The sequence below is a fragment of the Propithecus coquereli genome, unplaced genomic scaffold (genome assembly GCF_000956105.1).
Source record: "Propithecus coquereli isolate 6110/MARCELLA unplaced genomic scaffold, Pcoq_1.0 Scaffold122, whole genome shotgun sequence".
In the NCBI taxonomy this organism is placed as follows: Eukaryota; Metazoa; Chordata; class Mammalia; order Primates; family Indriidae; genus Propithecus; species Propithecus coquereli.
The window spans coordinates 4,238,740-4,254,651 of NW_012136303.1; the positions used below are offsets into that span (position 1 = coordinate 4,238,740).

A 15,912-nucleotide genomic window follows, 5' to 3' on the forward strand; every position below is an offset into this window, starting at 1 on the left:
GCTTTCTAAAAGAGATGAATGGAGAGAACTTGCCCCAAACCTTATCAAAGCCTGAGAGGATGCCAGATCCTGAATTACATACCATAAGTTAGCCAAAGACTAGCTCTTACAATCTAACCAAGAGCAGTTTGGCTCCTAAACAAGTCTTGGGCAAAAGTCCAGGTACTAGTGCTGTTGTGAAAGACAGAGTTAATAAACAACCTGTTGGAGAAACACAAATCAGGCTCTACCCATAAAATCACAGCCACTCTCTAGAGGAGCAGATCTTGCAAGACCAGGAGAAAAAACCCCAAGGACAGTTCCCTCTCACTTTATTCAGATCCTTAGTAAGACTCAGTCATCAAAGAAACCAGTGGCCAAGGAAATCAAGGTTAATAAGAGTAAATATGAAAGACCAAATGAAACTAAGTTATGGTCAGACCCTGTTGCTAAACAGAAAGTAAAACATATCAAACCCAGAAAGAATACCAATTTGCTTCAGGGAGGAAATAACAACAGGCATCCGAACAGCAAGCAAGATCAGAAGTCCACTCAACCTTGTTTTAGACCTCAAACATCATGTGCCCTGCAAAAATCAAAAGCCATGAGCCAGAAACCTAATTTGACAGTTGGCAGATTTAATTCAGTCGTTCCAAGCACCCCTAGCATAAGCGCGAATGGAAGGAGTGGGGTTAAATGTGGCAACAGCTTTCAACCAAAAGCGTGGACTTTGGACTCCAAGTTGAAAAAGACTTTTCCCCAGAACTATTTTCTGAACAAGACAGCTCCCAAAACTCAAGCTGGTGTCACAAACATAAATGGGAGAGGAGTCCCAAATGGGACCCAAGCGAATCCAAGTATTAAAAAGAAAGCAAGTAAAGGACTGAAGGAAACAGCTGGAAGAATGGCAGAAATCCAAGGGGAAAATCTACAAATGGCCTCCTATGGAACTTAAGACAAAAAGAAAAGTAATAGAGGAAATGAATATTTCATTCTGAACGAGTATTGAAAAAGAAGAGGAAGTAGAGAAAGCACAACTTGAACTGTCCAGTAAAATTAACAACACTCTAACAGAATGTCTGAAGCTCATTGGAGGGGGTGTGCTTTCTAATGAAATACTTACCATATTGTCCAGCATAAACTGAGGCTAAAAATTCGCTAAAGTTTGGATCTGCAAAGCAAAGTTGTTGGCAAATAAAGGCACCTTTGATGTTATTGGGCTATATGAAGAGGCCAGTAAAAATGGAACAATATAAGAGTTTCAGGAAGTTGTTCTTAATATTTTGCAAGACCCATCCCAGGAGAATTTGGTCAGAAAGAAAGAAAGAAAGAAAGAAAGAAAATATTTTGCAAGACCCAAACAGAACCACAGAAGGAGTTATTTCTGACTCTTTCGTTGCTGAAACTAATATAACATCAGTGGAAAATCTGGCCAAGATGGAATCTGTAAAGTCTTGTCTTTCTTCAAGATGGAATCTGTAAAGTCTTGTCTTTCTTCAAAAGAGAAGGAACAAGTTACAGCAACACCCCAAATAACCAAGGCAGAACAAGATGATCATCCTGGTATCAAATTACAGATTACTCCAATCCCTAGAATAAATGGCATGCCAGAAGTGCAAGACATGAAGCTTGTCATTCCTGTTTGGCATTTGGAAAGGATTGAGTGAGCAGTGTCCCGCTATGCAGAACTGCTGCAGGAACATGATTTAGTAGTGGCTTCTCTTGATGAGTTATTTGAAGTGGAAGAAACAGAGTGTTTTATATTCCATAGAAATGAGGCTTTGCTTGTAACATTAGGGTTTAAAATCCTTGAATCACAATTTCTTAATGCTTTTTTTAAAACTGTTTCAGAGCCTCCATGAAACAAGAAACTCCCTTGTTCAAGTGACCTGGAAAAAAATATGCAATGGAGAGGCATCACGGATGCAGAATATGGACTCTCAGGACTTAGGAAGTAGTTCACTGGGCTTACTCTCAAATTTTATATCCCCATGGGAAAGCCTTTGGTTTGTGTGTTTAAGACTACAGTTTGCCCCTGTTTTACAGCATGCATAAATTTCAAACTTCTGATATTCATTTACCCAACTATGATAAAACTTTGCACTTTTTTGATCTACTTTAATCCCAGCATCATTATTTTTTATATCAGAAGGCTGGTCCCACGTTATGATGGACTTTCCTTTCTGTATCCACCTTAGCAGAGAGAGCAAGTCCCTACAGCATGGAAGATCTGAGCTTTGAAACTAGCTTTCCAGGCTAAATGGAACTTGAGAGATGGCCACATCAAATCCTTTCGCTTCACAGATGAGTTTATACTAGCTATGCCTTTGCTCAGAGGTGGCAAATGACATTTATGTGTGATCTTTGCCTTTCAACACCATATACTTGTAAATGAGGGGTAATTCTTATCCTTTCTGTGCCAGGTCTCCTTAAATGAAGCACAGTCCTGAATTGGGGTGGTCATTTAGCTTTTTATATCCAAACCTAATACCTAATTTTGCATTTGTGATTCAAAAACATTTCAAGTAAAAACAAAAGAGGACAGGGGAGAGGCGTGGGGAGAAGACGCTTCTTCAGTTCTTTGCTCTGCTAGGGGCAATGTGAATCCCAGAGATCATAATAAGTTGCTTTTCCTTCCTCCTCGGCAGCTGCTCTTGGAAAGGTAAAATCAGAGTCATTATGTAAATATAATGTACAGAAAAACCCAGTTATCACATTTTAAATTTTAGTTTTCTTAATACTTAAGTATTATCTATAATTTAAAAAGCTATTAAAAAAAGAAAAAGAAAAACTCTAGTACGATAGAGTACTACTCAATGATAAGAAAGAATGCAATAATATATTTTGCAGCAACTTGGATAGAACTGGAGACCATTATCCAGTAACTTAGGAGCAGAAAAACAAATGCTATACACAGTGTGGCATAATGGACATTGGAGACTCAAAGGTGGGGAGGATGGAAGGGGGTGAGGGATGAAAGGTTACTTACGGGGTACAAGGTACACTATTCAGGTACCGAAAGCCCAGACTCCACTACTACACGATATATACCTGTCATGGAATTCAACTTGTAACCCCTAAATCTACTTATTTTTAAGAAAAGGATATAAACAGGCAATTCACAGCAGACTCAACTAAAATGACCAATAAACTCGATCTTACTAATAATCTAGTAAATAAGTAAATGCAAATCAAAATACCAATGAGAGGACTTCAATACAAAAAGATGTGAAGGACTTTCACTCCTGCAGTAAAAATGAGAAAAATGTACAAAACAAATCTCATTGTTTTCTGCCGGGCTAGTGAAGAGTAATGGATGAAAGGAAACTTGAAGTGACTCTAGAGAGAAATGAGCCTTCATGGGTGAGCAGGGAGATGCGCCAGCTTCCCAGTCTCGGAGTGGGCTCTGGGCTGAGCATGGGTAAGCGGAGGAATGAGCCCACCACGCTCAGAGTGCTAGGATTACAGGCTGAGCCACCACGGCTGGCCTATTATCATTACTGAAGTAAAGAAGGGAGAGAAGGAGTGAGGAAGGAAGGGCAGTCGATTGTTCTATGCTTATTGGATTGGGGGGAACCACTCACCGCTCTTTTCCCTTTGACAATCCATGGCCCTTGTAATTTTGATTCTGCAATGAGAAAAGGGAAATGATGTAGTTTTGCATATCCACTCTGCCTTCCCAGCTCAACTTACTGTAGATATTAAAATGCTCAAAGCATCAGACTCAACAATGTGGAGGTCCTGAGACATGAAGGTCCAGCTTGATCAGTTCTCACTGGTCACCACATCCCAACGAATTGGTCCAGAATTTACCTGCTGTCCTCGGAACGAACTCCCAAGTGTCCAAGGGCCCACCCACTGTAGGCCTACTCACAAGCATGACCAGTATAGTGCATGTGTGGTTTTCAATACTCCAAAGATCCACCCTGAACCCGTTTTGAGAGCTCAGCTCAATACTCTCTGCGAGAAAGATCTGGACCATCTACTCTAACTTTGAATGCTTGATTAGACCCAGGATCCAGGAGGCAGCTGGGTCAAAGACTCAGAGCAATGTTAACTCCTTTTACCCAAAATGGACCTTTCAATCCTCAATGGGTGGTGGGTATTATTCTGCTCCAACCATGTCTAAAACAGCTTGGCCGTCCACCCTGGGAAGACTGATCCCTAAGTCACGGAAGAAAACAGAAATCAAAATCGGTCCTACACAGGCTGACTTTTGCAGCTTGGACAGATCTGCCACCTGCATTATGGGCCGGGAATATGGGCACAGTTTAGCGGGATGTCTGCTCAGGTCTCACAAGGCTATAATCAAGGTGATGAGGTTATGGTTCTCAAATGGCGTGGGGTCCTCTTCCAAGCTCATTCAGATTGTTGGCAGAATTCAGCTGCTTGGGACTGTAGGACTGAGGTCCCTGTTTACTCCCTCCCTGTCAGCTGGGGACTGCTCTCAGTTTCTAGAGGCAGCCTGCAGTTCCTTTCGATGTGGGCCCCATAGGCAAGTTCACAACGTGGATGTTCGTTTTCCTCTGGGTCACCAGGACCTTGTCCCTATGACTTCCAACCTTCCCCGCTCCAAGCTGGCTGTGAGGGAGCTTTATATAACTTAAGGTAATCAGCATAGTAACCATACCATCAAATTCACAGACTGCACCCACACTCAAGGAGAGGGAATTGTGCAAGGCATGTACGCCAGGGGGTGGGAATCCTGGGCTCATCTTAGAGTTCTGCTTACTACCTCATCTGACTCCTCAAAGAGCCAGTGAAGAAGGATGGAGGATACTGCCTTACAAAACTGACAGAAGTGAGCCTCCCCCAACAAAAGGCAGTGAAATCTTATTTCATTCTTCCATTCAAGCCCATCCAACTCCCCCAGCACTAGTCAAGCTGTCCAGTCTTTTTGTATTATATCTTTAATCCTCTTTCATGCTTTAAATTCCATTTTCCATATGTTTATCCAGTTGCTCCAGAGCCTTTGGTGGAAAAAAATTTTCCTTTCCTCACTGAATTGCATTGGCACGTCTGTCAAAATCCCATTGACCATGTGCATGTGGATCTATCTCTAGATTCTGTTTTGTTCTATTTACTTGTCTTTCCTTATGTCACCATCACATTGTCTTAATTACTGTAGCTGTCTAGGAAATCTGGAAATCAAGTAGCGTAAGTCTTCCAAGGTTGTTTTTTCCAAGATTGTCTTTGCACTTGGGGGCCCTTTACATTTCAATACAAATTTTAGCTCGCCAATTTCTACAAAAAATATGTTGAGATTTAGATTGTGATTGCACTGAATCCACAGATCATTTTGGGATGAAGGGACATCATAAAGTATTAAGCCTTCCAATCCAAGAATAATATGGTCTATCTCTCCATTAATTTAGGTCTTCTTTAATTTCTGTCTACATTGTTTCTAGTTTTCTGTATAGGAGCCTTGAACATTTTTAATTAAATTTTATTCGTGGGTATTTGATTTTGTGATCCTATTGTAAATGGTATTTTCAAATTTCATTTTCTAATTACCTGATTATAATAAATTGTGATAGGCAGAATAATGCCACCCCCAAAGAGGTCCACATCCTAATCCCTAGAACTTGTCGATATGTTACATAATATGAAAAAGGTGAATTAAAGTTGCAGATGTATTTAAGGGTGCTTATCAACTAACTAACCTTAAAATAGATTATTCTGAATTATCTATGTGGGCCCAATATAATCACAAGAGTTCTTAAATGTGGAAGGAAGCAAAAGAGTCAGTGTCATAGTGTCAGAGTGATGCAATATGAGAAAGACTGGCTTCGAAGATGAAAAGGGACCATGAGCCAAGGGGCAGCCTCTAGAAACTGGAAAAGGTGAGAGGATGGATTATCTCCTAGAGCCTCCAGATAGGAATACAGCCCCGCTAACACCTTGATTGAGGCCCAATGAGACCCATTTCAGATTTCTGACTTCAAGAACTGTAAGATAATAAATGTGTGTTGTTTTAAGCCAATTGTGGTAATTTGTTATAGCTGCCATTGGAAACTATGTAATACATATATAGAAGTATAATTGATTTTTGCATATTGACCTTGTATCCAGTTCTCTTGCTAAATTATTATTAACAGTTCTAGTAGTTTGGAAATTCCTTTGGGTTTTCTATGTACACAATTATGTCATCTGTGAAAAAAGGCATATGTATTCCTTCCTTTTCGATATTTATACCTTTTATTTCTTTTTCTTGCTTTATTGCACTGGCTAAAACCTCTAGTTTTAGTCAACAATGTTGACTAAACATGGGTGAGAGCTGATATCCTTATCTTTCATTCCCAATTTCAACTTTTAAGAATGATATTAGCTGTAGGTTCTAGTATCCTCTACTAAATTGAGTGAATTTCGTATTCCCTAGTTCTCTAAGGATGTATCATGAACAGATGTTTCATTTTTTACCCATTCTTTTACCCACTTAAAACATCTTTTCTAGGAGGGGAGGGGGGAGCAAGGGCAACATACAAAACCTAAACATCTATACCCCCATAATATGCTGAAATAAAAAAAAATCTTTTCTTATGACATTCAATTATTATGTAATTCATTAAAACATCTTTTAATATGTAATTATTATATAATTCAACCATTATGGGGTCAAAGTTATGGTTCTTCAGAAATGTTTAATATTTACTGCTGTCTGGCACCCCAAGAACAGTAAATTTTATGGTAATATCTTGCTTTAGCATTTCTCAGACTAGCCTGAGGGCTCATCCAAGGTTAAGAATCCTCACAAGAAATTTTTTTTTGCCACCTAAAGCCCACGGTGAAGCCGACTAGCTTCTTAGTAGTCTCCCATTGCTGAAAGGTAAAGTTGTTTTAGTTACACCTTTACTAAGGGTGGGGTTCTCTGAAGGTTCCAGCTTTATGGAGAGGTTTCAGTTTCAACTCCTTGGTCCATGGGCCCCACACCATTTCTCCAACTTGTGATGTCCCTTGTTTGTGAGACAAACAATCTCTTCCTCAAGGGAAATGAAGAATGAAGAATCAGTCAGTGACACCTCTGGTTTTTATTTTCTTTCTTTTTCATGGCGGGGGAAGGAGGGTCCTTGGGAATCTCCCTGCCACCAATCCTCCCCACCCTGCGCACACACACACAAGTTCAGCTATACATTTCAAACGTTGTTTGTTATATTTTGCCCAGCAGTTTTAAGTGTGTTGTGCTAAGAGGCTTTTCAAGAAATCTCATCTCCCATATTGCCTGAGATAGAAGTCTTATTACTATCTTGTCACAAAAAACAGTCCAGGGATATGAATACTTCTCCCAAACCACTAAAATAATGCATTTAGAAAAGGCAAGCCTACAAGACTTTTTAAAAATGGTCTTATTGAGAAAGTGATTCAGAGATGGCTCAATTGCTTTTATGGGCTACAAACAGAAAACTTTAATTTTATTTCTCATTTTGGTTCATATAAGATGGAAGGCAGCATGAATGGTGACAGCTGGTGTTGAGTCAGGGAGAACACTGGCTCGTGACACCACCAGCTTCCTTCATTCCTGGCTGCATGCCACAAGCCCTGCTTCAAGCTCCTTGGTACTACCTGTCAGGTGGGGACACCCATGCTGGAACCAGTTTGCCACACTAGCTTACACACTGTGGTTGGCCTTTGACCACCTCACCAAAGACCAGCTTCATTGCTTGGCTGGTTCCTTCAGCCTCAGCTTCATTCTTGCCTGATCCAATTCCTCATTTCATCTTAGCCCTCTGGAGAGTTCCCAGGATGCCTCAGAGCTGAGATCTTGGGGACCATAACATTTAAGAGGTGAGATCAAATGTTGGAACTCATGGTATTCTGACCTCTGGCTTCTCTAGGCATATTTTTGTGAGGGTACACACAGTACATCCTGGCCTGCTCTCTTGAGACTGACATTCACGTTCTTGCTTAAATAAGATCATACTCCCATGTTCCCTGGGTCATTTGAAAGAAACCACAAAGTCCTAAGTCGATAGATAGGTGAACTTTGCCTCCCTGTCCAACAACAACAACAAAATACATAGTGTCACAAAGAAGCAGTCTGCTATTTTCTCCCTTCAACCAACATGGGTCTGCCACACTCATGTCTATACTATATTCATGGTACAGACTAAGAGTTTGTCCATCCTTTAGCAATCTGCAATTTGTTACTCCTTTCAAAGGAATCAGTCAGGTAGATGGGAAGGGACTATTTCAGTAGATGTTTATTTTCTGTGTTTATAGTACAAGTGGTATGTGTCCCAATCTGTGTTTAAAGAGTATTATTTTTTTTTATTGAGAATTGGATCATGATTAACATAATGGCAGTTGAGGCAAAGAGAAGAATGAACTCAAGACATGCTTAGAAAGTTAAAGGAGGAGACCTTATTGGATGTGGGAGGTGAGGAAGATGGAGGAGTCAAGACAGTCCCAGTTTTTTAGCTTGAGCAACTAGGTGGGTAGTTCAACAATAGTCATTCGACATTTATCAACTGTATGTTAGCTCTGTGCCGGGCGCTGGGGATACACGAAAGAAAACTCAGACTAGATCCGGGAGTCTAGCAGGGAAGACAGACGTTAAACAAATAATCACATGAAAAATGAGTCGTAGTAAAAAGCCGAAGTTCAAGGCACTCTAAAAGCAGATAAACTCGTTTTTTGTTTTGAGAGAGCATTAAAGAATTGGAAGTGCCATTCCTGGGAGGTGGAACATGGGGTAAGAAGTAAGTTGGGATGGGGGAGAGTAACTCGTTTCCCTTCTCTGGGTCTCATTTTCCCCACTGGGAAAATAGAAGGGCTGGGCTGCGCACTCTCAGACGGCAGGGGCTTGTCTGAGTCCCCTCTGTGAGCCTTGGCCCGCACTGAGCTCGGCTTGGAGAAGGCACTAAACGGGTTTTGGATGGGTGGATGGATAGGCACGAACGAATCTCTAGGGGCTTCGCCAGGTCGGAAAATCTGAAATTCCGAGCTTCCCCCGGGGTCACCAAGATGGCCGGGCACAGCTTGGAATCCCAGAGTTGTGCAAATTTCCCGCCCGCGGCCGGGCTCGCCGCACATGCGCAGCAGCTTGGGCGGCGCGGGGCACGACGGGACTGTAGTCTTGCCTCTGAGTCTGTCGGTCTCTTCTCCCTCTGCGCGGAATTCCTCCTCGAGGACACACCTCCACTCCCCAGCACCCCCCTCCCAGGTTTTGAACCCCTCCACGGCTTCCCTCCTTTCCTCCAGGGACGATAAAAGCATCTGTTCGGGTCCACTCCTACCTTCGGTCGCGACATGACACGATTCCCCCTGGCCGGACCCAAAGCGCCAGCGTACCCGGTGCGAGCGGTTGCGTCCCGTTGCCAAGGCGACAGAGGGGCGCCCGGATCCGTCGCTCTGATTGGATCAGCCCAGGACATTCTCTCCGCGGAGTAAAAGGCTCGGGTCCGCCAGAGCCCCTGGAGGCTCCTGCGCGTCCTGGCAGCCCAGGTCCTCGACTTCCTCAAGGTTTTTCTCCCATCTCCACCTCTGCGACCCTGGGGCACACCTGGTCCGAGGCTGGCTACCCGCTGCAGGCACTTGCTGCCCAGTGCCGCCTCCAACTGCACTTTCCCTGCTCTAAGAGCGCTGCGTCTGAAAAGTTGTTGGCTTTTGGCAAATGCAATGATACTAAGTTTCCTTACTTAAGTAAGGCCCCTCACTAAGTCACCTAGTCAGGTGGTCAGTCGGTAACGCGGCCAATCAGTCACCTCTGCTTTACTCAGGCACTTTCCTTTTCTTTCTTCTCTTTTTTTTTCCAACTAAGCCCTAACTCAGAATGCAACCCCAGCTACTTTCTAATTCTTAAGCACCAACTCACCTCAACGCCTACAGCAGCCTCCTGACCAGTCTGCTAGTGCCCATCCTCGCCCTATCCATCTCAATTCATTCTCTGCCCTGATCTTGTCTCTCTTCTGTATACAACCTTCCATGGCTCCCATCACTGTTAAGGACTGGATGAAATTCCTCACCTTGACCAGCAGAACTTTTACTGGTCTGGTGCCTGAGGACTTTGCCAGCCTCATCTGTCCTACATCTGTTTGCCCCCTGCTCTCCGCACTCCAGTCTCTGATCTCCTTTCCGTTACTGGTGTGTCCCTTATTTTCCGCCCCCACACTCCCCGTATACACACACATCTCTCTTAACCTCGAGCTTTCCTTTGCTGGTGGCTTTTTTCTCCCACTCTGCTCAGATCTCAGCTTGCATTTTAACTCAGGAAAGTCTTCTCCGACCACCTACTCCTCTAAGCAGGTTCCTTTGTTTTAAGTCCTGACTGTCTCCCCGCCCCCCACCATAACCATCAAGAAAAAAAGACGTCTTTTTTATTTCTTTTCTTTTCTTTCCTTTCCGTCCTCCCTTCCCTTCTCTTCCCCTTCCCCTCCCTCCCTCCTTTCTTCCTTCCTTCCTTCCTTTCTTTTTTTCCTTTCTCTCTTTCTCTCTTTCTTTCTCTCTCTCTCTCCCTTCCTTCCTTCCTTCTTTCTTTTCTTTCCTTCCTTTCTTCCTTCCTTCCTTCCTTCCTTCCTTCCTTCCTTCCTTCCTTCTTTCCTTCCTTCCTTCCTTCTTTCTCCCAGAACTTAGCACAATGCCTGGCACTTGGCAGATGGCCAATAATGTATATTGAATGAACAAATAAATAAGACACATTAATTAGTGTGGATAGTTACAAACTATGAAACAAAAACACAGGAAGCTCTAGACATGTATATGAAAGAATTGAAAACATTTATTTAAACTCATGTATTAATACATGCATGTTCATAGTAGCACTATTCACAATAGCCAAAACAACCCAAATGTCCATCAATAAATAGTCATAATATATACATACAATGGAATATTATTCAGCCACAAAAAGGAATGAAGTACTGATACATGCTGATATGTGAAGAACTGATACTGATACATGGATGAACCTCAAAACATTATGCTAAGTGAAAGAGGACAGACACAAAAGGCCACAAACTGTATGATTCCATACATATGAAATGTGCAGAAGAGGTATATCCATAGAGACAGAAATCAGATTGGTGGTTTCCAGGAACTGATCATGTCTCTTAGAATTGCAGGATCAGCTGCTAAGTATATGTTCAACCTTATGTATGATTTGTATAACTTATGCTCAACCATGAAAATGTTTTCCAAAGTGTTTGTGCCATTTTACATTTATACCAGCAATGTGTGATAAGTTCTAATTGCTCTACATCCTCACCAACATTTGGTTTTGTCCATCTTTTTAATTTTAGCTATTGAAGTGACAGCTCATTGTAGTTTTAAGGTACTGAGGGTAGGTTGACTGGGAAAGACATGAGGGACCTTTCTAGGGTGATAGAGATTTCTATTTATTAATAAAGATGTGTATCACATGGGTATGTGCATTTGTCAAAATTGACTAAACTGAAAACTCAAGATCTATGCATTTCATTATTTTTAAATTATACCTCAAGAAAAAATGTGTAAAGAGAAAATAATCTGACAGCAAACATCTCATTTAATGGTGGCATGTAAGAAGCATTTTCACTTAAGTCGGGAACAGGCATGAATGATTATTATCTCTGCTACTGTTCAAATCATACTGGGAGTACTGGCCAATGCAATAAGACAAGAAATAAAAATAAACCATTGGCATTAGATTTGGAAAGGAAGAGACACAGTTATCATTTGCAGGTGGCCTGAGAGTTGCGTTGTTCAGAGTTCTTGGATAAAAAAACAGAAACTATCTTTGATTAACTAAAGTAGAAATGGAATTCATTGGTGAGATATTGGATGAGTTACATTTGATGGGAATCTTGGAGAATCAGAATCAAAAAATGGGACAGGAATCTAAGGAGTCTATCTTATCAAAGCTATCATCAAAATCAGAGTTCACAGACACTTTGGAATGCCATTGCTGATTATTACTGGACATTAGACACCACTGCTGGCATGACTGCCACACATGGCACTGGACACTGGATGTCATTGCTGGTACTAGCACCTTTGTTCAATAGATATCACTGTTAGTGTTGTAATTGGCTAAATGAATTCTCAACAGACAGCTCCTTCATTATACTATTTTTTTTCAGGCTCAAAGTTCTCTTGGGTGAGTTGACTGAGCTCTACAAACTGTGCTCTAGCTGCCAGGGACAGAGTACCTGCCTCTTCTTGCTTCACACAGTGGCAGCATGGAAGATGCTGCTAGTTGCTTAAACAATAATATCCATCCTTCCCTTCCTCTGCAACAGATATCCACCAGAACTGTCTGCATTTAAAAATCCAAGAGAATCTACAGAGAGATTATTAGAACAAATAAAATAGTTTTTTTAAATCAACCCAACATTAACATTTGAACTTCTATGTACCAACCATATATATTGGAAACTATAATAAATCTATAGCAACAAAAATATAAGATATGCAGGAACAGATCTAACAAAATACATGAAAGACATTTTATTAAATAATAAATTCTTATTAAGCATATACTCTGTGTCCTGCTCTGAAGATACAGCAGTGAACAGAATTGACAAAGCATCTGTCCTTAAGGAGTTTATATTCTCATAGAGAAAATTACAAAACATTATTAAAGGACATGAAATAGGGCCTGAATAAATGGAAGGATACACCATGTTCATGGATGAGAAGACTCATTATTGAAAAGATGTGTATTTTCCCCAATTCAATCAGGATTTTTGAGGGAGTTTGTGAAAACCAAAAGAACAAAGCATATGTGTTGGGGCAGGGAGACACTTCTCTGCCTATTAAGTCTTATTTTATTGCAGGGAGAGGCAAAATATCAATGGAAAAACCTAGAAGCAGACACAGGTGCGTGTGTGTGTGTGTGTGTGTGTGTGTGTGTGTGTGCCTAATGTACAATAGAGGTGGCATTATAAGTCAGTGGGCAAAGGGCGGAGGACTCAGTGAATGGCACTGAGAAACTGACTTTCCATAGGATTGAAAATCAGATGCCTAATACAAGTGGATTAAAGAATAAATATGATAAATATTTTAGACATATATATGTTTATATTTATGACCTCGGGGTGGAGAAATATTTCTTAGATAAATAATAAAGCACTACTCATAAATGAAAAATTAACCTGTGACTATCTCAAAATTTAAACTTCCATATAACAAAAGATGTGGGAAATTCAATTAAAAGATAATCTACAGAGTAGGAGGAAATATGTGCAACATATATAACAAAGGACTGGTGCTCAAAGAACTCCTACAAACCATTAAGAAAAAGACACCCCCACCTCTACCTCTCATAAAAGAAAAGAAAATGGGCAAAGGATAAGAATAGGAAATTTTCAACAGAAAAGACTCAAATGGCTGGTAAGCCAATTGAGAAATGGAAATTAAAACAATTATATGATTTGAAATACATCGGCTATACAAAAATAAAAACACATATCGATGTTTTTGTGAGGCCAAATGTTAACAAGGATGTGGAGAAACAGGAACCTTTAAATGCTATTCATACTTTGGGAGGCAATTTAGCAATATCTCACAAAGTTGAAAATGCACACACCTCACAACCCAGAAATTCCACTAGTAAACATATATCCTGTAGGTCCACTGAATACAGGTGCACGACCCCATGGAGTACCTTTCATCTGGTAGCTGATGTGCAAGGTGTCGACCTTCCCTAAAGAAATATTTATTCCTGTACATAGGTCATATGTACAAGGATGTTCCTTGCAACATTCTTTATAATTGTGGAAAATAGTTGAAACAATCTAAATGTCCACTAATTGGGTGATGGATTAATAAAATGGGATATATTCTAATAATAAAATACTATACAGTGATAAAATGATCCAGAGCTTAAATAGCCCCCAAATCTATTTTTGAGCGAATAAAAGAAAGTTGTAGAATAATAAATGCTTTTTTTAAAGGTTACTATTTGGCCGGGCGCCGTGGCTCACGCCTGTAATCCTAGCTCTCTGGGAGGCCGAGGCGGACAGATTGTTTGAGCTCAGGAGTTCGAAACCAGCCTGAGCAAGAGCGAGACCCCGTCTCTACTAAAAATAGAAAGAAATTAATTGGACAACTAAAAATATATAGGAAAAAACTAGCCGGGCATGGTGGCGCATGCCTGTAGTCCCAGCTGCTTGGGAGGCTGAGGCAGGAGGATCGCTTGAGCCCAGGAGTTTGAGGTTGCTGTGAGCTAAGACGACACCACGGCACTCTAGCCTGGGCAACACAGTGAGACTCTGTCTCAAAAAAAAAAAAAAAGAAAAAGGTTACAATTTGTGTTAATTATAAATACACATACAAAATTGTATTCCATATTCTTTGGGGTGTATAGGTATTAAGAGTTTCAAAACACAAACTTAAAAGCTACATACCAAATTTATGATAATTAGTTTCCTCGAGGAAGAGAGTGAAGGAAGTGAGGAAAGAAAAGGAAACTTCAAGTACTTTAAGTTTATCTGGAATATTTTATTTTATTTAAACAACAAGTTGAAACAAATAGGTCAAGGTATCCTTACCTGGATTTAGGATTTTTTTTTCCCAAATGAAAAACACACAAGCCCCAGCAATAATATGCTAAGGGAAGTTTAGGATGCTTTGGTAATGCACAACAGTGGGGTCTAAACAAGTCGAATTAGGGTCAGTAAAGACAGGAGGAAATGGGAGTTAGCCTGGTAAAGAGGGTGGGAAGAGGCAACAGCGTATGCAAAGTCGGAAGTCAGAGAAGGCGAAGCGCATTTGAGAAAGCGAATGCAGATCAGTGACCAGGAACCAGTGGGGAAGAGAGAAGGGACAGATGAGGCTGCCAAACCTGTATGTTTTTGTTTATTTCCTTTTCTACAGATGTGGAAACAGAGCCCTAGTGAGGGAAGTAGAACCCAGGCTCCCTAACTCCCTGTGGCTTGCTCCATGGTAATGGTAATGACAATGATAAGAAGAACAATGGTGTATTGTGTGCCAGTCTCTACTAGGTACTCTAAATATGTCCGTTTGTTTAATCTCGCTACAGACCTATAGAGGTTTTTTTTCTCCCCATTTTATAGATGATGAAACTGAGGCCCAAAGAAGTTAAGAAACTTGCTCAAAGTCACAGTGGCAGAAGCCAGATCCCCCAGGGCCCCGTGTGCTATACACTAAGCAGGCTGGACATGTTCCTAAGGGCGTTGGTGAGTGCATGAGTCTCCCAATGTGCTTGTAATTACCACAAACTTAAGTGACTTTAGACAACACAAATGTATTTATCTTACTGAGATCAGAAGTCTGAAATGGGTCTCACTGGGCTAAAATGAAGGTGCCGGCAGGGTCGTGTTCCTTCCCGAAACTCTAGGAGAATGTTTCCTTGGCTTTTCCACCTGGATTCCTCGGCTTCTGTGGCACAGATAGTGATTTTCAAAGCAGGGAACATGGGAGTCATCCTAGAATTCCTTCCCTTCCCCCACGTCCAATCCATTCGCAAGTCCTGCCAGCTGCGCTGCCGACATATTCACATGTGCTAAGTCCATTCCCTTCTTTCCAGCCTCTCCGGTCCCGCTCTGTCCCAGGGCACTGTCATCTCTCTAGGGCTGCCGCAGGAGGCCCTCCCAAAGGGGAGGGTCAGTAAGGGGCCGAAGTGATTGGCTTAAGATGTAAATCACAGGCCGTGGACTCCCGCCTTAAATTTTCCCATTGGCTTTTCATTATATGGGGGAAAAGAAAAACTTTAACCCTCAGTCATGACTGTAAATGGTCTTGTATCCTCGGCCCCCAACTCTCCTCTTGAGTCTCATCTCTTTCCAGCTCCCCTCGCTCTGGCCCCTCCAGTCCCATAGCTCTTCACAAAGGGCAAGTTTCCCCACCACAGGGCCTCTGCGCGTGCTATTCCTTCTGCTGCTGATGCTCTCTCCACTCTTTAGCTTGGTCCTTCCTGTATCTACCTGTATGTCGGGTCTCGGTTCAGATGTCACCTATTCAGAGAGGCTCTCCCTGCCTCCCCTTCGTTTCCTTCAT

General features: G+C 41.6%; 1 pseudogene; it reads left to right on the plus strand.

Moving 5' to 3' along the window:
- The window catches only part of LOC105827527, a 2,720-nt pseudogene extending 879 nt beyond the window's left edge, over window positions 1-1,841 (plus strand).
- The last annotated feature ends 14,071 nt before the right edge of the window (window positions 1,842-15,912 follow it).